Source organism: Carlito syrichta, unplaced genomic scaffold (genome assembly GCF_000164805.1).
Source record: "Carlito syrichta isolate Samal-C Ts95f unplaced genomic scaffold, Tarsius_syrichta-2.0.1 Scaffold315561, whole genome shotgun sequence".
In the NCBI taxonomy this organism is placed as follows: Eukaryota; Metazoa; Chordata; class Mammalia; order Primates; family Tarsiidae; genus Carlito; species Carlito syrichta.
In genome coordinates, this window is record NW_007259657.1 from 1,771,891 (window position 1) to 1,795,516 (window position 23,626).

General features: G+C 41.1%; 1 protein-coding gene and 1 pseudogene across 1 annotated transcript in view; one reads left to right on the forward strand and one right to left on the reverse strand.

The window, feature by feature from the left end:
- The window catches only part of CPB1 (carboxypeptidase B1), a 100,979-nt gene that overhangs the window by 39,494 nt on the left and 37,859 nt on the right, over positions 1-23,626 (reverse strand). The gene's annotated exons all lie outside the window — the stretch shown is intronic.
- LOC103275587 lies at positions 1,306-2,278 on the forward strand (annotated as a pseudogene).

Genomic DNA, 23,626 nt, shown 5'->3' on the forward strand with positions numbered 1-23,626 from the left:
ATCATTTGACTCATAGGTATGGTATTTCTCTATATTAATCTACAATTAGTCAAAAAGTGTGAAGGGTCTGAGATTTTGTTCTACCTGCAAGATAACTTATCCTGCCACAGGTTCATAGGTGTTGGCAGAAGACATGAAACTCCAGGGTCAGACAAAAAAGTCTTTATTACTCATGCCAGAGCAAGCAGCATGAGCTTCACGTTTGTATCAGTTCTTTTACTTTCTGGTTCCATGGAGATGATGCTTACAAGGGTTCAGGTGGATACTGTATACACAGATTTGTGTCATAGTTGAGGTACACTGAGATTAGGAAACTTCCAATCTTATGAGAGGACTCAGTAAGTCAGCCCAACTTTTGCCACAGAGGAGACATTAACTTTATTATCTTGGATAGCAACAGATCTTTTCTTTGCTCTGGAGGGAGCCACCATCTTCATCTTCCAAGCTATTTGCTATACAAGTATCCTTGAAAATATAATTTAGAATAAAGGTTGTCCCAAGACATGCAGAAACAGAAAGACCCATGGAGATTTGTCTCTCAACAAAATCTACTGCTTTCTATACCTTATTGACTGAATTTCCCCATGAGTATGCTACTCTGTTGGTCACTCTGATTAATCTGACTGACAAAAGCTGGAAGCAAATCCATTCGATTTGTCTAATGTGGTATTTAATTAAGGTTAATATCCATAAGTCTCCAAGCAGCGTGACGAGGCCAATCTGCAACACTGACCTCAGCCATACCTTCCCTGGGGTACTAGACCCAAACAGTGGAACAAATAGCCTAAACCATCAGTTTCTGCCTTAGAAAGCTAGGCAGCTTTCTTAAGTTTCAGTATTAACTGTTTGACTTTACCTGAGGCAATAATCTCATACAAGAGGATCTATTAACTATTGCACAAATTCTACCATTGCCTGTGAGCAGGAAGTCTAGGAGTTTCATTATCCATAACAACTCTGGTCAGTGAATTGAGACTGACCTTAATGTCTCCCAGGGCTAAGGTGGTGTTTAATGCATTTTGAGTGTATGATTTATAATCCAATCTAGACTGTCTCTTTAGTCTTCTTTAATTTGGACCAGTACCTCAGCCTTTATCTTTCATAATATTGACATTTTTAAAGAGTACAAGTCAGCTGTTGTGTAGAATGTCCCTCAGGTTGATTCATCTCCTTGTTTCTCATGATAAACAAATTTTTTAAAGAGCCAATGCAATACATTGAGCTCCACAGAGACAGCACCAGAGCAAGTGAGAACCAGATATACACTGGTCAACTCTGTGCCTCACTGAGGAAAAATAGTTAAACATGGGCAAATGAGATCCTGAGAAGTGGAGAGGCAAAATGTCATCATATGTATTCTTTGTGCAAACTTGTCAGGAGGAGCACAAGAAGAGCATCCAGATGCTTCAGTCAGCTTCTCAGAGTTTCCTAAGAAGTGCTCAGAGAGGTGGAAGACCAAGTCTGCTAAGGAGAAAGGAATATCTGAGGACATGGCAAAGGCAGACAAGGCTTGTTATGAAAAAGAAATGAAAAGGGGCTGGTGGCTCATGCCTATAATCCCAGCACTTTGGGAGGCCAAGGTGAGAGGATTGCCTGAGCCCACAGGTTCGAGACCAGCCCTGTTAACATGGTGAGATATCATCTCTACAATAAATTAAAAAATCAGCTGGACGTTGTGGCATGTGCCTATAGTTCCAGTTACTAGGAAGGCTAAGGCAGAAGGATCACTTGAGTGAGCCCAGCAGGTCAAGGCTGCGGTGGCTGTGAGCATGCCACTGTACTCCAGCCTGGATGATAGAGTGAGACTCTGACTCAAAAAAAAAAGAAAAAGAAAAAGAAAATGTATGTGTCTCCTCAAGGGCAAACAAATAAGAAGTTCAAGAATCTCAATGCACCCAAGCGACCTCATTTGACCTTCTTCCTGTTCTTTTCTGAGTATAGACTCAAAATCAAAGGAGAACATTCTGGCCTATCCATTAGGGATGTTGCCAAGAAACTGGGAGAGATATGGAATAATACCACTGCAGGTGACAAGCAACCTTATGAGAAGGAGGCTGCAAAGCTGAAGGCAAAATATGAAAACGATATTGCTGCCTACCAAGCTAAAGGAAAGCCTGATACAGTTTAAAAAAAAAAAAAGTTAAGGCTGAGAAAAGCAAAAAAAAAAAAGAAGAAAGAGGAAGAAAACGAATAGAATGAGGAGAAGGAGGAGGAAGATGAAGAAGATGATGATGATAAACATGTTGGTTCTAGCCGGGCTCGGTGGCTCAGCCTGTAATCCCGCGCCTTTGGGAGGCTGAGGTGAGTGGATTGCCTGAGCCCGCGGGTTCGAGACCCGCCTGGGCAGCGAGACCTCATCTCTACAATAAATCAAAAAATCAGCCGGGCATGGTAGCGCATGCTTGTAATTCTGGCTACTCGGAAGGCTGAGGCGGAAGGATCGCTGGAGCCCAGCAGGTCGAGGCTGCAGTGCGGTGGCCGAGAGCGGCCAATGCACTCCAGTCTGGGCGACAGAGTGAGACTCCAACTCAAACAACAACAACAACAACAACAGCAACAACAACAAAACATGTTGGTTCTGACGTAGGCAAACCTTGGAACTGGGACTTGGCCTGAGAGGCCAAATGGGTTCTTGGCTTCGCGCAGGAAAGAATTCAAGCACAATCCATAAGTAGGAGATGAAAAATAAATTTGTTAAACTAATGGAGAGACAGAAAGATGGCTAGCCCATAGATAGAGCCATCCATGTGCATCGCTGGGGTTTTAGTGGGAAAATGAAAACAAGTTTATTTAAATGACAGAGGACAAGCTACTCCATAGGCAGAGAAGCCTGGGCCAGTCTATAGAAAGAACAGCAGCCATACATCCCTGGGGGTTTATTTTTACAGTTATCTCTTGATTATATGCTAAGCAAGGGGTGGATTATTTATGGGTTTTCCGAGAAAGGGATGGGAGTTCTCAGAATCGAAGGTTCCTCCCCTTTTTAAACTATAGTGGATAACTTCCTGAAGTTGCCATGGTATTTTGTAAATTGGCATGGCACTGGTGGGAGTGTCTTTCAGCATTCTAATATATTATAATTAGCATATGGTGAATAAAAAGGGCAAGCAAGATGTCATCTTGGTCTTGGCTGGCTTTGGCCAGTCTTCTTACTGCATTCCATCTTGTCAGGGAGGTACCAGCCTTGAGACCTTTTTGGAAAACTAGTCCTGAGAGATCCCTATCTCAGTTCTAGCACAGTTTCCCTCCCCTCATGAAGCATTTAAACCATTTAACCCCCTAAATACCCTCTCTTCTTTTAAAGAAAAAATTTGTAATATAAGACTATGTAAGTTTTTTTATTTTTTAGTATTATTTAATTTTTATTTTATTTATTTATTTATTTTAGAGTTGTGAGGATTTGCTACATAAGTTGGTTGCCTGCCAATGAAATTTGATACAGAGACCTGCTAATGTCCATCCATATTGGGTACAATTCAGGACTAGTTATACAAATGAACATCGTACAGATAAAGTTTGGGCCTCCCTTTGGTCCCCACTTTGCCTGGTTTGAGATCAGTCCCCCTTATTGATGTAAGATTTGTTTTTAAACTGTATAGCTTTTTTTTTTTTTTGGATAGCTAACACACTACCAAATGTGTCTTTAAATTGCCCTGCCCTTGTGTTTTCTCCTTTTTTTGAGTCGGAGTCTCACTCTCACCCAGGCTGGAGTGCAGTGGCATGCTCACGGCCACCATAGCCTCGACCTGCTGGGCTCAGGTGATCCTTCTACATTAGTCTTCCAAGTAGCTGGAAACACAGGCATGTACCACCATGCCTGGCTAATTTTTTTACTTATTGTAGAGACGAGATCTGTCCATGTTGCTCAGGCTGGTCTCGAACCCTTGAGTTCAGGCAATCCTCTTGTCTCCCAAAGTGCTGGGATTACAGGTGTGAGCAACTGAGCCTGGCTCCTGGTGTTTTCAATATTATATTTTTCCATTTTTAAATTTATTTTTATTTATTTATATTTTTAAAATTTATTATTATTTATTATTTGGAGTTGGATCTCACTCTGTCGCCCAGGCTGGAGTGCAGTGGCATGCTCACGGCCACCGCAGCCTTGACCTGCTGGGTTTAGGGGATCCTTTCATCTCAGTCTTACAAGTAGCTGGAACTACAGGCACGTGGTACGCCTGGCCTATTTTTTGATTTATTGTAGAGACGAGGTCTCACCAAGTTGCCTAGGGCAGTCTCAAACCCCGGACTCAGGCAATCCTCTTGCCTTGGCCTCCCAAAGTGCGGGGATTACAGGCTGAGCCACCAGGCCCAGATTTTTTTTTTTTTGAGTTGGAGTCTTATTTTGTTGCCCAAGCTGGAGAGCAGTGGCACGCTCACAGCCACCGCAGGCTCAACCTGCTGGGCTCGGGCGATCCTTCAGCCTCAGCCTTCCAAGTAGCTGGAACTACAGGCACACATCACTATGCCCGGCTAATTTTTAAATTTATGGTAGAGATGTGGTCTTCCAAGTTGTCCAGGGTGATCTTGAGCCCCTGAATTCAGGTAATCCTCTTGCCTCGGCCTCTCAAAGTGCTGGAATTACAGGCTTGAGCCACTGCTCCCAGTCTTTATTTTTTTTTAATTTTGAATATGTGGGGTACAATTCAGGTTAGGTATACAAATGTATTTTTCTGTTTTCTTGGGACCATCCTAATCCTATCTCAGCTAGGCTTGATGGGTGAGGAGTAAACAGAAGGGTCTTCCTTACTGTTTAAAGGACTAGATGATACTGGGGAAGAGACATACATCAGGGAATGTGTAATTTCTGTTAAATTAGAGAAAACAGTTCTAATTTCTTGGGGAAGTTCAGGTACTTTGCACATGTATTTGTGTCTGTTGGATATTGAATAGAAAAAATTTCATCAGAAAATTATTCCCTCAGAAATCCTGACTACTCATCATTATTAGTGCTGGAGTTTAGAAAATGCCACCCCAAAATAGGATTTTTGGCCTAAGGATTACTTTGAGCTAATTATTATGGGAAACAACAGACACAGGAGAAGCTCTGAAAGCAGTTTCCTTATAAAAGGAAACTTAATATCTATTAAAAAAAAATCTCACTTTCTAAAGGTGTCTCTGATCTTCACCAGGAAGAGAAGGATGACTCTAAATCACTAGAAACTCTTATTTATAGAGAAACACGGACTGAATTTTGCAAATAAGGCTCATCCTTATTAAGTGTTTTTCCTGGTATCTCATTATAAGTGGGTCTTCACCACACCCTTCTTCTTTATTTCAACAGATGATGGTATTTAATCTACCTCTTAGAGGTTTACACTTGAGATCCTCTCATTGCTATGAGTACTCCCCTGTGTATATACGATATGCTAATAAACTTCTGCTTGTTTTGGTCTTGTTAATTTGCCTTTTGTTACAGAGGTCCATCCCAATTAAGGGGAGAAGAATTATTTTCCTCTCCTATTATTATTATTTGTTGTTGTTTTGTTGTTGATCTTCTTCTCCTCTCCCTTCCCCTCTCTCTCCTCCTTCATCCCTTCTCTTTTCCCCTTCCCTCCCCCCTTCTACTTCCTGCTTTCATCATTAATTCCTAGACCATTTGCTAGGAAAAAATAGAATACTGTTGCTTCAATTCTGATACCAAAAGTGCACAGGATTCTATATGATAGAAGAGGGAAGCTCCTAAATGGGGAGTTATTTTGGAAAAGAGCTAGTTTTAATTTTTGTTTGACTCCAATCAAAATAACTGATTGGTTCAGTCAATTCAGTGAAAATTCTCCTTACAAATTTTTCTTAACTGAACTGTCCAGTTGTTTGTGAGGCAGCCAGGATTTCCCTGTAACTTGATGAGTATTCCTGATTGATGACCCAATCTGCTGGTATTGCTCCGAGGAGGGCAAAAACAGCCTGAAAATGTTATACAGGTGCACCTATGGCTTGTTAGCTTTGTATAATTATATTGAATATTTGAATAACCTGCCTTTTGATGGATAGGAAAGAAAGGCTACTACACATTTTCTTGGCTGACTTTTCTCTTTGGCGTCTACTAATGTTGGTATATGTTTGTTTTCAAGTATGATCATCATCATTAATGGGCATAGTCTGCATATCTCTGGTGGGAATGTTGTTTGTTACCGGAATACAGACCAGTATTTTTGAAAGCTGGGAGATAAACACAACTACTTTATCCCATAAATCTTACCACCTGAGTCATCAATTTGAGGTTTCTTATTGAAACAAAGAAAACATCTTTAATCATGCAAATATTTGGAAACTGCAAGCATATCTCTATTTGGAATTTGGGAGATAATTAAAATGGACAAGTTATGATTGATTAGAGCATAAAGAGTGGACTAGTTAAAAGACAGTTGGTTCTGTTTCTATCCTTATATCAACACTCCATCAACAAGAATTAAGAAAACAGCACAACTAGGCTCCAGCTCCTTGCTGAGGGCAATTAATCAGGACAGAAGAGTGCGAAGGTGAACTGGAATGGTGCCAAATAAATCAACCTGCTTTTGTTCCTACATTTATCTTTGTTAATTCTCCTAGGCCATCTTAATATTCTGATCTTTGATTTGTGTATTAGGTGATAAATTTGGGGGCAAAATTACCAATATTTCTAATTATTGAATAACTAAACTACATATGTTATATTTTCATATTAACATCTTTGTTGGAAACAAATTTGCAAAAAGAAGTACATTTCTACCTTTAAGCCAAATATGAGAGATAATTGTTTTATTCTAATTTAGAAGATAATGGGGAACTATTTTTATTCTTAAAATGTTGTAACAGAACATGAAAGTTCCCTAAAACCTTTTGAAGAAAGGGCAGAGTTTTAATAAATAAATGTTAATAATATAAAATGTCATATGGATAGGAAATAAAAGCATAAAGTCAATTCAAATGTCGATATTTTCTGACAACCTGTTTACTATTCACCTGATATGAATCTTCGAAAAGGTCTTTGTTCTACTTTGCATGGCTCCAGTTCAATTTCAATTTATTCTTAAAATGAGTTTGGAAGGGCAACCCCCAGGCACACAGATAATGCAGTTGATGCTGTCGTGTGGCAATCTGGTTCTAACCACCAGATTGGCTATTTTCTGTTTTCAGATTCTAAGTCATTGAGACTCTTGTTTCTTCCTCCTATATTACTATGAGGTAATTTTATAGGCTAACCCTACAATGACCACCTTGGTTGACATTTAAGCGAAACAGTAAATTATCCTGGAGTCATTTGAAAAAGTTGGCACTTAAGAATTCAGAAAAATGATCAATGTAATGGATGTCAGGACTTGGATTTTCTCCCTTTAGGAGTGAGATGTTTTAATGCCAGAATGTTTTATAGTTCCTTTAGAGGACTAGTTATTATATCACCATACCTTTAAGTAATAAAAATTATTTCAAAGAACCCTGAAGATTAAATTGCTAAATTGACGCCGTGTTTGAAATTTAAAAGAGGATTCCACAGTCCTTGCCCCGTTTGGTTTCCCTTTGTTTCTGAGTTTTGGTCTCCAAATGAAAGGAGGGTTGATCTTGTTTCACAATTAATGACCTAATTTTGCAGCACTGCATGCTGCTCTCGAACATTGATCTGACTCCGAGGCGAGTCTGTTAAACATGATGTCAGCAGGAATTATTTTGACAGCTGCCACAAGCAGTAACATAGACTAAAAAAGTTTTCATTTGAGTACGTGGTGTTCCAGAATATCTGTTGGATGTATACATACCAAAGGACAGTCAAAGACAGTAGCATAGTATTCAAAAAGAACCTACAAGGAAAAGTGATCACAACAGTGAAACAAAATCTCAGTTTTCTCAGTGAATATTGAGAGAGAAGGCACACAAAAATATCCCCTCTAATTTCAAATTAGAACAACAGAATCAAAGGCTCTTTCCTCCCCTTGATGGTCTCTGGTATTGCTTTGCTGCCACGAGTAGTAATTCCAAACTACATGAAATGCCTTCCCTGATACAGGAAGTATTGGCTGTTGACAGGTCTCAGTCCGAGGAGAGTACCTCTGTGGATGGCTACAGTTTTCATTCTCAGGATTGATGGTCTAGCATCAGAGTACATGATAAACTTGCTTGAAGCTTAGTCTTGTGCTTTCTAATGGCATTATTAGATACACATTCAGTATCTGCACTTCTTAGTGGTAACACAAGGATAAATCAAATAGCAAATTAAATTTAGGTATGCCATCTGCTGCCTTTATTTTATGAATTCCAGCCTGTAGGACATTGACTGGGCATGAATGCATGAGCCATTGTCTTTTATTGTTGGACTTACTACAAACATTGGACAAATGTTCATCCGTGCTGTTGGTCTTCTTAGAAAGAGTAAAATTCAGCAAGAGTGAAATTTTTTTTTAGCTGTTTTTTTTTTTTAATAAAAATAAACCACAACAGAAGAAATAACAGCATGCACTCGTTTCTCCAAGTGCGACATCTCAGCAGGCTTTAGGAACTCATCCACAAGGGGTAAATTGTTTAATGCGTAATTGTAAGCAGAACTGTAAAAAGCCATATTAGGCTTCCATGATTTTATTCTCTTCTTCTGGTAAAAGATCATTACTTCTCCCTGGGCCCCTAATGGTTAAGCCTCTTACAACTTTGCCAAGAAAGTTCTTGATTTCTTCTGGTGGTGACTCATGTCATGTCTTTACTTCACAGTGGTTTCTTAAGAAATGATGTTTTCCCAATGTTTTTGAGGAGACTTTCTTTTACTTGTTTATTTCTAACTGACAAATAAAAAATTTATGTATTTATGGTGAACTCCATGTTTTGATATAATATGTACACTGTAGAATGGCTAAATCAAGCTTTTTAGCACATGGATTACCTCACATACTAGCCATATTTTTGTGTGGTGAGAACATTTCAATTGTACTCTCCCAGCAACTCCAAGTATACAATATATTGTTATTAACTGTAGTCATCATGATATACAATATATCTCTTGAACTTACTCCTTCTGTTTAGCTGAAACTTTCTATTCTTTGGCAAACGTTTTCTTACCAAATCAGGGTAAACAGAATATAAAATTTTCAAATTCTTTTTTCAAAATCTGTTTTGAAAAGTCCCCATATTTTGGAAAGGCAATGAGTATATTTTCCTTGAACAGTTTAATGTCAAGAGTGAATGGATAGACATGAAGTTACATGTTGGTGCTATCATTTAGGGGCAGTTTCATCTTTTAATATTAATGTGAACCTGATTCTTTGCAGCATTTGCTCAGACACAGTGGTTACTGGGACCAGAAGAGCTGCTTTTCAAGGACTTTTGTAGGTTTTTTAGCTAACACCATAAAATGAGTTCTCTATTTCTGAGGCTAATAAAAGTCTTCATGATATGTGCATCCAACAGATGGGACAGAGGGCTATTCTGGCAGTGGGCAGTTGAAATCGGCCCTCAGTTGTTTGTATAAGGCACTCACCAAGTCAATAAAAGGTAATTTTCACACATGATTTAGTCCAGAGTATAAAACGTTGGGAAGATTAGCTGGTGTAAGTCCAATGGGCATAAGGGCAGCAGTTGGTAAAAGTTTTGTTTGATGGCGAATTTTAAATGACAGGGTGACAGGTTGATCAAGAGAAATACAGGACAGAGTCACCAATTGTCAATAATGGCAGGGCTTCAGAGGCAGCCTGAAGGACACAGCTGAAGCAATTATCCCCAACATCTCTGGCACAAGCCTTGAGGATTGAAAAAATAAAAGCCTCTCTCTGTATCCTGGTCTTCTTCCTTCTCTACGCTCTCACTCTGGTATTATACCCATTTTTGAAACCATTTGTGGCTCATGTTTCCCCTTTGCATTTTAGCAACAGAAAGGTACCAGTAGGATCTGGAATATTGTCCTCAGGCTACCAGGGTCAGTTGTGTAGCTCAGATCTCTACTTTGTCCCTGTTTATGGTGAGAGCTATGATGTTTAGTGCAAATAAGGTTTTAATAGGGCTAAGAAACACTCCGGGGGCAGGTTCACAAGCGAAAATATGGATAGAAACTCTTAGTGACTTTGGTCTTTGGCACATTTATAAAATGAATTGCTATTAATTTATGCATATTAATAGCTTGCATGCATTTTGGAAATTAAACAAAAAAAGTGTCAACAATGTTTTTGACATGCATTATTTTATCTGATACTGCTGAGCTCTGACTATAGATTAAATGTGTGTGGCAGGTATGTAGAACAAGTTCATATTCTGACTCTTTCTGTTGTTCAATCTTTGAAGTCCGGTACTGCAACTCCATTCACCAAGAATATATGACATGAGAAATGAGATGAGAATCAGGGAATTGGTAACATTTTGTTAGACGTTTCACAACCTTAGCACTACTGACAATTTGGGTTGGATAATCCTTTGTTGTGATGGGCTGCCCTGTACATTGGAGGATGTTTGGCAGCATCCTTGGTCTCTGCCATTGAGATACCAAGAGCAACCTCTCCCCACTTCTCTGCCTCCACTGCCTCCTTACCTTTCCGCTTCCCCACCTCCCTGCTCAAGTTATGATAACTAATAATGCCTTCAGACAAGCCAAATGTTTCCTGAGGGCTAAATCTCCCTATTGAGAACCTTTGGTCCACTGATATGATCTTTCTTCCAAATCAAGCTATGGCATATGTAAACTTTAGTAAGACTGTGGGCGCAGGTGGAGAGGTCAATCAGGAGGAAAGTATATGTATAGAATGCTTAGTTTAAACATTGTCATTGGCTTTATTATTATTACTTTTTGAGTCAGAATCTTACTCTGTCACCCTGGCTGGATCGCAATGGCACGCTGCTCAAGGTCACCACAGCCTCGACCTGTTGGACTCAGGTGATCCTTCCACTTCAGTCTTCCAAGTAGATGGAACAACAGGCGCGTGCCACCGTGCCTGGCTAATTTTTTGATTTGTTGTAGAGACGAGATCTCGCCATGTTGCCCAGGCTGTTCCTGAACCTGCGGGCTCAGGCAGTCCTCTCACCTCTGCCTCTGTCCATGACTTTTTGAATAGCTCCATCAGCATCCCTAGGAACCTGTTAAGGCATTAAATAACAGGACAATGCCAGAGACAATGAGATACATAATGTCAGCGTGAACACATTGCTCGCTGCTATAGCTTCTTTCTGGAACTGTGCAAAGCAGAGAGGTTGGAGGCTTGGAGGCAGCTACGATATCGAGAGGTGAAGTGGAAAAATGTACCCAGGGCAAAAGAAGCCCTGGAGCATAGCCAGAGGAGTCGAGGTTGAGATGTGCCTATGCTGGAAAGCAGCAGCAGTCGGCCTATGAAAGGGCAACATTTACTAAGGAGAAGGCTTTTCTTGAACTGAGGTAACCTGATTTCTTTAAAATTCTTTGGCATTTGTTCTGTCGGAACATCTGCAAGCACCACCAGTCTCTCAGGAAAATTGAGTTCCCTGCACAATCCAGCTGGGCCCAGAAGCTGTGACCATAGTTAGTGGGACTGGATGCTTTCTTACTATTCCTCATCTCTTTTTGGCTCAATTCCCTCTACCCTTTCCAGGTGAAGACAAGCTGGGCAAGGGCAACTAGGAGCTATGCACTCATTTCTATTTTCTTTCTGTTTTAGTTATAATACTATGTCCCTGAAGCAAAGTTAAGAAGAGGGACCCGTTTCTTGCTAGTTCTTATCTCTTTGTGATCCAATTGAATCACAAATCTTATTGTTGTCCTTGACATGTTCCCATAGACCTTTTTTCTTTTTTTTTTTTTTTTTTGAGTTATAGTATCACTTGTCATCTAAGCTGGAGTGCAGTGGCACACTCACGGCCACCGTAGCCTCGACCTACTGGGCTCAGGTGATCCTTCCCGCCTCAGCCTTCCAAGTAGCCAGAACTACAGGCGTGTGCTACCAAGCCTAGCTAATTTTTTGATTTTTTGTAGAGATGAGGTCTGCCCATATTGCTCAGGCTGGTCTTCAGCCCATGAACTCAGGTAATCTCACCTCCACCTCCCAAAGTGCTGGGATTACAGGTATGAGCCACCATGCCCAGTCTTCCATAGACCTTAACACATTCTGGATTTTGGATTACCTAATACAATTAGTAAAAAATCTGCACAAGCACTAAATATGCTTTTTTTTGAGTTGGAATCTCACTCTGTTGCCCAGGCTGGAGTGCAATGTCATGTTCACGGTCACTGCAGCCTTGACCTGCTGGGCTCAGGCAATCCTTCTGTTTCAGCCTTCCAAGTAGCTGAAACCACAGACATGCACCACCATGTCTGGCTAATTTTTTGGTTTACTGTGGAGACGAGGTCTCGCCATGTTGCCCAGGTTAGTCTCGAACCCGTGAGCTCAGGCAATCCTCTTGCCTCCACCTCCCAAAATGCTGAGATCATAGGCATGAGTCACCGCACCCAGCTCATATATGTGTTTTTTCACCCTTGACATTTTTTAAAAAGAAAACTGTTTATATAGAATGTTGTTTATTTAAAACAGTTTCTAAAGAGTCAATGTTATTTGCTAATTTCTGAGTTAGAGAATTCTTAAATATGTTTAACTTCTCACTGGGTGATTTAAAAGGGGGTAGTTTTAAGACTGAAGTGAATGGTGTATCTTTGTTCAAAATGAGACCGAGTTTCACTGAGAGTTTGACTGGGGGCCCGAAATAATTTCTGAGGTAGGGAATTATGGATGATTGTTGTATGAGGTCCAGCGTATGTCACCCCAAAACACAAAACATAAAGAACTGTTGAACTGAAGACAATTACGAAGCTATACAGGAAAGCTGTCTGCCCATCCTCTATTTGCCTAAAAGCAGGACATAGGTTTACAAAGACAGCCAATATCCTGCCCCCTGCTCTACCAGGAAGAACAACCATTGAAGACAATGTTAGATGCTTGTTGGCCTGGGGAGTGATGCTAGAAAAAAATCGACATTGGCTGGGTTCGGTGGCACAGCCTGTAATCCCAGAACTTTGGGAGGCTGAGGCGAGAGGACTGCCTGAGCCCGCAGGTTTGAGACCAGCCCGGGCAACTTGGCAAGACCTCATCTCTACAATAAATCAAAAACTAGCTGGGCATGGTAGCGCATGCCTGTAGTTTTGGCTACTTGGAAGACTGGGTGGAAGGATCGCCAGAGCCCAGCAGGTTGACGATAGGGTGGCCATGAGTGTGCCATTGCACTCCAGCCTGGGTGACAGAGTGAGACTCCAACTCCAAAAAAAACCCAAAAAACATACATATACAAGCTCTGCTAACTAAACTTTCTCTGTTAATTATATGTCTTCCTCAAGTTGCTGCCCCTAGAGACTACAAGTCCTTTGCCTTTGTTTTTATCACTTCTCTAAAAATGTACTGTTCTTTATTGAAGATGATATATAAGCTGGAATTCAAGTTCACCTCTTTAAGAACTCATTTCCTGGGTATCTCTCATGAAGGGTGCAGGGAACAGTCAGAAGGGCGTCTCCGAGATGGCGTTAAACACTATACAGAACCAAACAAAGACTACAAAGGCCCTAAACTCCGGCTCTTCCTGGGTGTGGGAAGTTTAAACCTATGCACAAATATTATCTCCCTATAGGAATACTACCTCATAGCCGCCTCCAATAAGACCCAAACACGGCACTGGCCAGTCCCTGCCAGGCCCAAGCACTGCACTGTCAGTCCCTCCCAAACCCATAAATACAGCCCTCTCTTGCGGGGCTCTCTCTCTCTCACTCTCCCTCCCCTCCCCTGTGGTTACAGACCCTCTTCCTTCTCTCTGTAGCCGCAGCCGCTTTAATAAATCTCTTGGTCCTTAACGGGTGTGGAGTTATCACCGGCACCTAACTTCTTTCATCTCATGTATACACAAAATCCACATGGTACATTTCTGTTTGTTTTTCTCTTTTAATCTATCTTTTGTAATGGGTCTGTTCCAACTAAGAACCTGTGGGAGTTGTTACTCCTTTCCCTACATTTCTGGTGATGAGGAGAAGGAATTTTCTGGGACACTGACTTGCTCCAAAGCTTGCAGATGGGATTCTGGGAAAATTGGCAAAAGGCTAAGAACTTTTGCCACTGGGGCACGGTGGCTCATGCTTGTAATCCCAGCATTTTGGGAGGCAGAGGCAAGAGGATTGCCTGAACCCAGGGGTTCGAGATCAGCCTGGGCAACTTGGCGAGACTTTGTCTCTACAATACATGAAAAAATTAGCTGGGCGTGGTGGCACAAGCCTGTAGTTCCAGCTACTTGGGAAGCTGAGGCGAAAGGATTGCCTGAGTCCAACAGGCCAAGGCTGCAGTAGCTGTGCGTGTGCCACTGAACTCTAGCCTGGGCAACAGAGTGAGACTCCTATTCAGAAAATTTTTGCCAAAGTCAGCTTTTCCAGATAGCTATCTGTAAAGGACATAAAGATTTCTCTTTGTCCCTTCCTTTCAAATTCAGTTTAGCAGGAGAACAACATTTGTAAGATTTAGTTTATATTGTGACTCTCAATCTTGAGATACCCATTGGTTTTTAATTCTCTTCATCGCATAGACAACTGTTGTTTTCCTTTTTGTCTTGTTTGTGTCCTGAGAAGTTGGATTTGTGACTAAGAAAATATTTTCTCTGGTGTTTGCCAGCTGGGGGTTTCCAAGTGTCAACTTGTGTCAAGAAGCCAGTTAGACTGGCAACCTGAGATATGAAATACTCTTTCTTTGTGCCACCTCTCTGGGGAGTTTGTCTTAAAAAGAGGTCCCAATCCATGAGGAGCTCTTGTCATCTCAACCTTTATTGCTTTTGGTAAGTGCTGGGAAAATTCCATTCCAGTATAACGCATGCCTGGTATTTCAGATGAGCAGGTCTGTAACTGGAGGTGTCTCACATTCTGTTGGAGAAGAGCGGCAACGTTTACATAAACACTATCCTTAACCTTCTGTGGCAACAAAGATCTTCTTTAGGCTGTCTCTGGAAGTGAACTTTTAACTCATAGAGGCTGCTTCTTTGTACTTTTTTGGAGATTGCTAGTGCATCTGTGGTTATGCCATAAAGGGTTTATTGGTTTTGGTCTTAAGTCACATGGTAGACAATACCTTTGGTTTAAATGTTTTTGTACCTGGTGGAGTACAGTGCGAGACTCGTGGACTCTTTGAATCAACCCTGTAATGATTTTCAGAATAGCCGGTAAAGTTCTAAAACAAGATTTTTAAAAGCGAGAAGAGAGGGGAAAAGGAAGATTCGTGCCAGAACGAACTGACGTGGATGAGTCTCTCCAAAAAAGAAAGACCCACACTTTTGCTTTTAACTAAAAGCTTGATATACTACCTAATTATTGATATGCTAATGAAGGCAGAGCACAGGTAGCCACCACCCTCTTCACCTGGGATGGAAGGAGGGGTGGTTTTATGCTAAATCATAAACTGAAAGACTGGGTTGTCCTGCTTTTAAATCTGATGGGATTTTCTTTTGATCGGCTGAGGGGGTGGGGTGGACTGTCAGGTCCATATTTTAGTCTGGCCTGCAGTGTAGCTGTAATAAGAAAAATATCTGAACGCTTTCTAAAATCTGCCTACAAGAAGTTTATCTATGTCTAAATTGTACTAACTATCCTGCTTCAGTTTGGCTTCTGACATTCAGATAAAGACCCCTCTGTTCTCTACATTTGGTCCTGCTTCTCCCTTGAGAACTTCTTCCATGGGCAGATCCTCTTCTTGAACTCTTGCTAGGTCTATATCTGTCCCCTCTCTCAAGTCCCTTTCTGGTTGGCATAATATTTGTTAAGGGGCTGGGCACAGTGGCTCATACCTGTAATCCCAGCACTTTGGGAGGTGGAGGCGAGAGGATTGCCTGAATCCAGGGGTTTGAGACCAGCCTGGGAAACTTGGCAAGACCTTGTCTCTATAATAAAGAAATAAATTAGCCATAGTGGCACATGCCTATAGTTCCAGCTACCTGGATGGCTGAGGTGGAAGAATCACATGAACCTGTGGCAGGATGCAGCAAATGCTCAAATATATTTCTTGTATGATTGAGTGAATAAACACAGAAACACATGTAGCTGATTTGGGACCAGCAGTTGGCCTCACCTGGGCTGCCACTAGCCCAGCGGCAAGAAGGAGGGGTTAATAGCAGTTAAAGGTATTTCCTTTTGAAAGGCAAGTTGCAACTTTAAAGACCCGCCAGGCACTGGGCAGGTTTTGTTTAAGAAAGGCCAAATGGCCCAGAGATTGGTTATTTCATGGAAATGGAAAAGAGTCTTATCTAAAACCCCCCTTCTGAAGTTGATGGTTTATAAGCCTGCAGTTCCTGGAAACCATTTGTTCTTTGAAAAATCTGATTTTGCTGAGTACTACCTTGTAAGATTCCAAAGGAAGTATGTAATCACTCCACACGACCCTCCTCCCTTACCTAAACAAGGGTATAAGACCCAAGGTCTCCTGTTCTGGGGCGCTTGGTTTGGATGCATTAGTTCCATTGTACCCGCTGTGCTAGCCAGCGTAATAAAGTGCCACTTCCTATAATAGTCTTGGTGTCATGATCTCTCTATTTTTCCTGCTACAAACCCAACAGGTCAAGGCTGTGGTGGCTGTGAGCGTGCCACTGCACTCCAGCCTGGGTGACAGAGTGAGACTCCTATTAAAATTAATTTTTTTTGGTTAAGGGTAATGTGGAACTTCATTGGCTTCTTTAAGAATTTTTTTTTTTTTTTTAGTTGGAGTCTCACTCTGTCACCTAGACTGGAGTGCAGTGGCCGCTCCCAGTCACTACAGCCTCGACCTGCTGGGCTCCAGCGATCCTTCCGCCTCAGCCTTCCAAGTAGCCGGAATTACAGGCATGCGATACCACACCCGGCTGATTTTTTGAGTTATTGTAGAGATGAGGTCTCCCTGCCCAGGCGGGTCTTGAACCTGCGGGCTCAGGCAATCCACTCACCTCAGCCTCCCAAAGGCGCGGGATTACAGGCTGAGCCACCGAGTCAGGCTTCTTTAAGAATTTAAGAGATCCCCAGACTGGCTCCTTTAAGGCCTCTTCCTTCCCTTTGGTCCTGCTCCACCTTCCCCCTTTTGCTGACTTCTATTTTCCATTCAGTTCCCTTAAATTCTTTTTTTGTTGTTTTTTTTTTGAGTTGGAGTCTCACTCTGTCGCTCAGACTGGAGTGCAGTGGCATGCTTCTGGCCACCGCAGCCTTGACCTGCCAGGCTCTGGCAATCCTTTCGTCTCAGCCTTCCAAGTAGTTGGAACTACAGGCACGTGCTACCACGCCCGGCTAATTTTTTGATTTATTGTAGAGATGAGGTCTCGCCAAGTTGCCCAGGCGGGTCTCGAACCCGCAGGCTCAGGAAACCACTCACCTCAGCCTCCCAAAGCGCCGGATTACAGGCTGAGCCACCAAACCCGGCTCCCTTAAATTCTTGATATGTTCCCTTCCAGCTTTTGCCTTCTCTGTCCCTCTGTACTCTCTTGCAGACCTTTCCTATTCCCACTTCATACCCTCAGTCCCTTGAACTTTGGAACCCTGCTCTAATGGACTCTGGGTCTCAGGAAAGCAACTACCTGTGGCTACAAAGGTTAATTGAAACAGACTGGTACTTCATATTTAGTCAATGGCCTCTATGGGATTGACCTCTGATGATAGGCAAATGTGCCCCAAGACTTCTTCTTGGAGAAAAACTTGCATTCTTTTTCTGTTCCTTTGAGATGTAAATTTTCTACTTTGTTTTACCTGAAAGCCATTCCTTTTGAAATGAAAACTTCAGAGAGAAGGCTCATCAAAGGAAAAAAAAATCTATTTGGAAATTGGGCGAATAAAAAAATCTAAGTATTTTCCACAATATTGGTAGAAAGTTCTGGTCGTCTGAGCAGGTAACGATACAGAGACCCGCTAATGTCCCCCCATATTGCCACAGCCCCTAGAGAAGGGCATGGAAAAGGTTGAAGTACTCCTGCACATTCCTGAGTACAGTACTGAGAGAGCCTTTATCTTCTATGCATTCCCAGTAAGTAGCTTTGGGAATCCTTGATTTCCCTACAGAGTAGGCTCAAAGATGTAAATCCCTATTTACTCCCTTTCTTAACAGTTATAGGTTTGAACAATATAGAGTCAATGTCTTGTGATTTGTATAACTTTTGCATCAATGTAATTATATGTCTTGTGATTTGCATAACTTTTGCAATGCATGATGTCTTAGACCTTGTAAACTTCCTTTACTCTGAATGCCACTATCTAAATGTAAATGCAGCTGTAATTTAAGTTCTATACAATGCTTTGCTGGTCATGTGACTAATGTATAGGTACCGAAAACTCTGGACTATAAAAGTGGACTGTGAGACCTAGGGTAGGCAGAACCATTTTAGAAAGACCTTGAGTCTGCCTCTGCTTCTTGGATTTGAACTCAGAAATTAACTTCTTTCTACCAGTTCCCTGCCCCTTTGATTTATTGGTATCAAGGGGAGCAGCTGAGCATTACTCAGATCATAACAATTGGTGACCACGGCAGGACCTTGGTTGATGGGATCTCCTGATAGAGGCAGCCTAGCAGCTGCCAGAGCCACTTTGTGCTCTGGGGACTCTCTGGAGAGGAGTCTCACTGACCAGGACCGGCCCTGCATGAACTGGTAAGAAAGAGGCCTTATCGGGTACCCCATCTTGCAAAGCGGAGGTGCTTATTTGATAAGCCAACCTGGACGTGCACAGAGAGCTGGGGAAGCTTTCTCACTTGGGCTCTCTGGGGCCACTTTGTAGGCACCAGAGGAATGCTGAACTCACCCATTGGTGCTTTTGTTGTTTGTATTTGAATTTGCTAAGAAAGCTGACCATTATGTTACATTTTGTTTAATGGGAAATGTTATAATTTAAAACCTTGATAGGCACTCATTTCTTTTATGTCATTTTATGTTTTCCTGAGTGTTGCTATCTCCCTTTGTTTGTGTCGTATTTGTGTAGGCAACAAAAGCCCCCAGAAAAATAGGAAATTCCACCTTTATGAACCCAGATTCTGGTCTGGGTTGAAGAGAAGAAGCACTCTTCACTTTGATCTGTACAGACACTCTCTTAGGTGACTGAGAGACTTGTGAAGGTGTCGGGGATTAGCTCCCATGATGTGTAAGGGCCTCATCGGGACCTCTCCATTCTAGTCATAAAGGACTCTTTGGGCTCTGGAAGGCCTCAGGCTTGATCAGATGCTCAGCAGACCTGAATCCATGCCAGATCCCAAAAATGGTGGTCCAAGGATTGGAAAAGTTCCAAGAGGCACATTGCCTGGAAGCTGAAAGGGGCTCCCAGTGACCCTGAGGGCTGCCTCATTCAGGAGGTGCACATAAGGGCTGGTCACTCAGTGACCTGGGGCCCCTTGAGTGCTCTCAGCACCCTGAGGGAAAATCAAGACACATAAGAGGCAGGGAGATGACTGACAGGGAGATGACTGTCAGGGAGATGACTGGTGGTGTCATCCTCTGCAAGTAGCACATTTTGATCCAGAACACCTAGTGTCTGGAGGTGGGGATCACTTGCCAGTTGTACCTCATGTCTACACTATCCTCAGATGGAAGCCTACTCTGTCTAGTTTTCTATGTCTTTTTTCTCCTGACCTGTCAACATTGTTAAAATCCCCATCTTATGTTGTCAAAGATGTGCCAAGGTGCCTGTTGTACGTGTATAATGCCACTGGTTATCTTGATATTTTTCCTGGGACCATATCCTCCCCCTTCCTTAGTCTTGTTCTTCATGGATTCCAGGGAGTTCATTCTAATCCACTGATAAAGGAACATAGAACTCTCTTTTATATGCTACTTAGCCTTTTGTTAACTCAGCACAAGTTGATGCTAACGTTAGAGGAAATAATTTTGCAATCTTCCTCTGGCAACTAAGGGACTGAATAGACTGTTCTTATTTTCAAATGCTAGCAGCCAGGTTAGTTGGAAGTGAGTCTGTTTCTAAAGGGTTACGCCTTGCCTGAGATTGTGATCAACTGCTTGTCCCTGCAAAACTGTTGAGAGGTCTCTTAGAGGCATGTAATGTATGCTAAGCCCCTACTTTAAAATTTAGTGCTGGATAACACCACTGCTTGTATCAAAGAGTTCTTTTGGCTATGCCTGACTAGCACCCCTCTTAAAAGATAGATAAACCTTTAAATGCTGAATACTCTGTGGGACATATTGGGACATGGTAATTGGCCATTGCCACCTGATTAAGTCACCTTGCTAAGACCGGCACTTCTGTGGGGCAGGTAAAATACTAGGTACACTCTGTGACACAACAGTGTGAAACCTGATCATTCTCACCTAATTGTCCATGCTTCACAACTAAGAGTGTAATTTATTAATTTATAAAGTGTTTTAAACAAATTTGCCTGATTATATTTAGAAATAAGTAGGAACAGATCATGTCACATCTACGTGGTCTGTTAACTCTAAGAGGGTTTTGTACCAGACCCTTTCAAAGGCATCACTGGAAAGTCCTGGAGCAGAGGGAAGGTTCAGGAAGGGCTGGGGATGCTTAGCTTGGAAGAAGCCATCCAGGTCCCAGGGACACCTGGCATCACTGTTTATGGCTTTATTTATTTATTAGAATCCTCCTTTGAGGAATGCATTGCACAGGTGTTCAAAGGCAAAATTCTGAGTATTATTTTTGTTTCAGAATTTTCCTGTGAAGACTGCAGCATGCACAAGTGTTCAAAGACAAAATTCTTGGTTTTCAAGGAACACGGACAAGAAAATGGGTAACACTCAATCTGTACCCTCAGACACCCCACTGGAAAAGATTTAAAGAATTGGAGTAAATTAGAATTTTGTGGTTTAAAATGAAAAAAGTTAGTACATTAATCAAATTTGAACTCAATACAAGTTAGCAGATAATGAGGTTTGGAAAAGAAATGGAACTCTGCTTTAATACCATCTGGCAGTTAAATTTATTTGTAGGCATGAAGGGAAATGGTCAGAGGCATATATATAGAGGCATTTTAAAATTTATTTCACTACTTTGCAAACAAGATTATATGCTATGGGATATTGAATATCCATCTCAGGACTACGAATACCAAACTTCCAATTACAGAAAACTTCTAAAGTTCTTAGCAATTGAGACATTAAGGAAAGAAACAAAGGACTTCAGCATGAGCACCAGCGAGACAAAAAACAGGCAAACCTATTGGCAGTCACCACTAATGGCAAAGCTCCAGTCACCCAAAAGATACCTGGTAGGAAGAGACCTGCTAAAGCATATGATATTTGCTGCTATGGATGCGGTCAGTCTGGGCACTTGAAGTGCAATTGTCTTAAATGGCCTAAGGCCCCAGGACCTTGACCAACATGCAGACTAGAAGGCCACTGGAAGAGCCGGTGTGACCTCTCCCAAAGGGGAGGGGAGCACCTAGCTCGGTAATGATGGTCACTGACTGAAGGGGGCCCAAGGACCACGGCCCAGCCCAATGCCCTGTTTGTCATCACCCCAGAGAACCCCTGGGTCTGTATGGATGTGGCTGGGGTCCAGATTAATTTATTGATCGATACTGAGGCTAAGTTTTTAACCCTTGTGCTCATACTAAACCTCTTTCTCTTGACTCTGTTCTCTAGTGGGAGTTGAGGGTATTCTAAGAGTTAGACATTTCACCTAACCTCTAATCAGAAGTTACTAAAAGCTTAATTCAAATTATGAATGTAAAGGTTTATCTATGAAAAAAGGTAAAAAGAAAGAAACCAAAGAGCAAAGGAAAGATGTAAAAAGATTGTTGGTGTAAAAGTATGCTTTTGGTAAGAAAAAAGGATATAAGGAAAAAGAACAACTGTCTAGGAAAGGACTTTGTATGGTAAATTTTGTCCTATACTGGAATGAATAGCTATCTGAAAGAAGGAAAGTATAGGACAAAAACAGAAGGTCCAAGCATGTTGAAAAATGGTATGAACATATCACAGATGGTAGGTATATGGAAGTTCTGTGGAGAGAAATGTGTGAAAGGAATTCTATGAAAAATCTAGTTTGCAAAACAAAAAGTCTATGAATTTACCAATAATATCAATCACTGATGTTGGGCCAAAACGCCATTATATCAAAGTAACAGTATTTTTTTAAAACACGAATCCATCAGTCCTTAGTAAGCAACTACAATGTTAAGAATTGGTAAAATAGAATGCTTTCATTTTGTCTGAGTCTATTGGTCTATTGGTTAGATGTCATTTCTGCTAAATGCGCTAAAATATAAGACTTTGCTTCTGTAATACTTTTTGTACTTAAGTTGTCAGCAGACTTATGTCTTTAAATTCAAACTGTTAAAAGTTTATGTCAGATTAGTCACATATATAGTCAATTTAGCTAAAATCTAAAAGGTGTCATTCAGTGGAAATGACTAACAAATTAAAAACCCTCCAGAACTCTTACAAAAAACTTGTGTGCTCAAGAGGATTGCTAATTCAATATAAGACTGCTAATGAAACAAGAGTTAATTGCGTAAATTGCGTTAATAAAAACCAAATAATTTTATAACTTGTTTAAAGTATTACTAATTATTTTTGTTATTTTCTCAGAGTCAAAAGAAAAATCCTTTTCTTGGAGCAATTTACAATTTTTCTTCCACAAATAAGTATGGTTGTTTACGTAAGTTCAGTAAAGGATTTGTTTTCTTTTGTAACACTGGCTATTTTACCAAGGTTTTTTTTTTTGAGTTGGAGTCTAACTCTGTTGCCCAGACTGGAGTGCAGTGGCTGCTTCTGGCCACTGCAGCCTTGACTTGCTGGGCTCCGGTGATCCTTCCGCCTCAGCTTTCCACGTAGCTGGAACTACAGGTGCGGGCTACCATGCCCGGCTAATTTTTTTGATTTATTGTAGAGATGAGGGCTCGCCAAGTTGCCCAGGCAGGTCTCGAACCCCTGAGCTCAGGCAATCCTCTTACCTCAGCTTTCCAAGGTGCGGGATTACAGGCTGAGCCACCGAGCCTGGTTTACCAATGTTTTAACTGAAATATTTCAAAATAGACTGTTTTAGAGAATTAAGATTAAAGTTTAAGTTAACCTGAGATTCCTTATAGGAAAGCATTCCAACAAAGCTAACTTTAAAAGGGCCTATATGGCAAATAATCTTGTTACACTTTATGTGCAAATAAGACATACTAAGTCTAAATAAATAAACTAACTCTACTGTAAGTTATCTTTAACAAAAATGGAAACTGAAAAATTATGTTTCAAAAGAAACTGGTACTCTTGTTTTAAAGTCTCTTGTTCATTTTTTAAAATTAGTTTTATCATTTTCTGCAATTTAAATTACATCATGAAGTCTTTTCTAGGTGCAAGTTTCTAAACATTTTCAGATTTTCTTCAAATTTTATATAAGATTCACTTAAAATTACTGTTCAGAAATCTGTCAGATTGCCACTACAGTTCATAAATACACTAAAAGCTCTGAAAACTGGTACTTACAATAAAGCCATATAAATTAAAGTTTATCATTTAAGTTATGCTGATAACTGCAGGTCTTATAACTTTTGTACAAAAGATAATCAGCCACCACCTAAATTGTCAAAATGTATACATGGCTTCACTTAATTGTTCTACTTCCTAAAGAAGGAGGGGCCTCCTTTTTCAGTTATTCCTATTGTAATGATTATAATCCTACTAAATTTTGGTCCATGTCTCTTCATCTGGTTAAATCTGTTTCTTCCGGAATCCAGCAATTTCATGCTCACACAGTGAGCAAGGATTCCAGTCAGTGCCTGCAAACGATGCC